The following is a 475-nucleotide window of genomic DNA, read 5'->3' on the forward strand; positions in this document are numbered from 1 at the left end:
ATATAAGCATTAAGCCAACGGTGAAACGTCCAGATATATAGGGATAACGTAAATAAGTTTTCCATCAAGTGAGAAAATATCGAACAGAAAACGGAACTAAAAAAAAAAAAAAATATATATATATCTGTGTATATCTGTGTTCATCATAAGTCCTTTTTTCTATGGTTAGAAACGTCGACATTCTCACATATATAAATACAAGATTTGTATTTCCTTTACGAAAAAATAAATATATATATATCTCCTTCTCTCATCTCAGTACAAAGCAGATGAAACCTGCTACATACTTCCAAATTTAAGTTTTCATTTCAATTTCCTTTTGAAATTATTGACGTCTTTGATCTAATGAATATGATTGTTACAAGGAAGGAACTGGGGTATTTTAGATAAAGGAAAGGAGGGGGGGGGTTATCTTGGGTGGCAGGAAAGGGCAGGATCTTCCCATTAACACGTATGTAGAGGCGTGTACACGTAA

Source organism: Penaeus monodon, chromosome 22 (assembly GCF_015228065.2).
Source record: "Penaeus monodon isolate SGIC_2016 chromosome 22, NSTDA_Pmon_1, whole genome shotgun sequence".
In the NCBI taxonomy this organism is placed as follows: Eukaryota; Metazoa; Arthropoda; class Malacostraca; order Decapoda; family Penaeidae; genus Penaeus; species Penaeus monodon.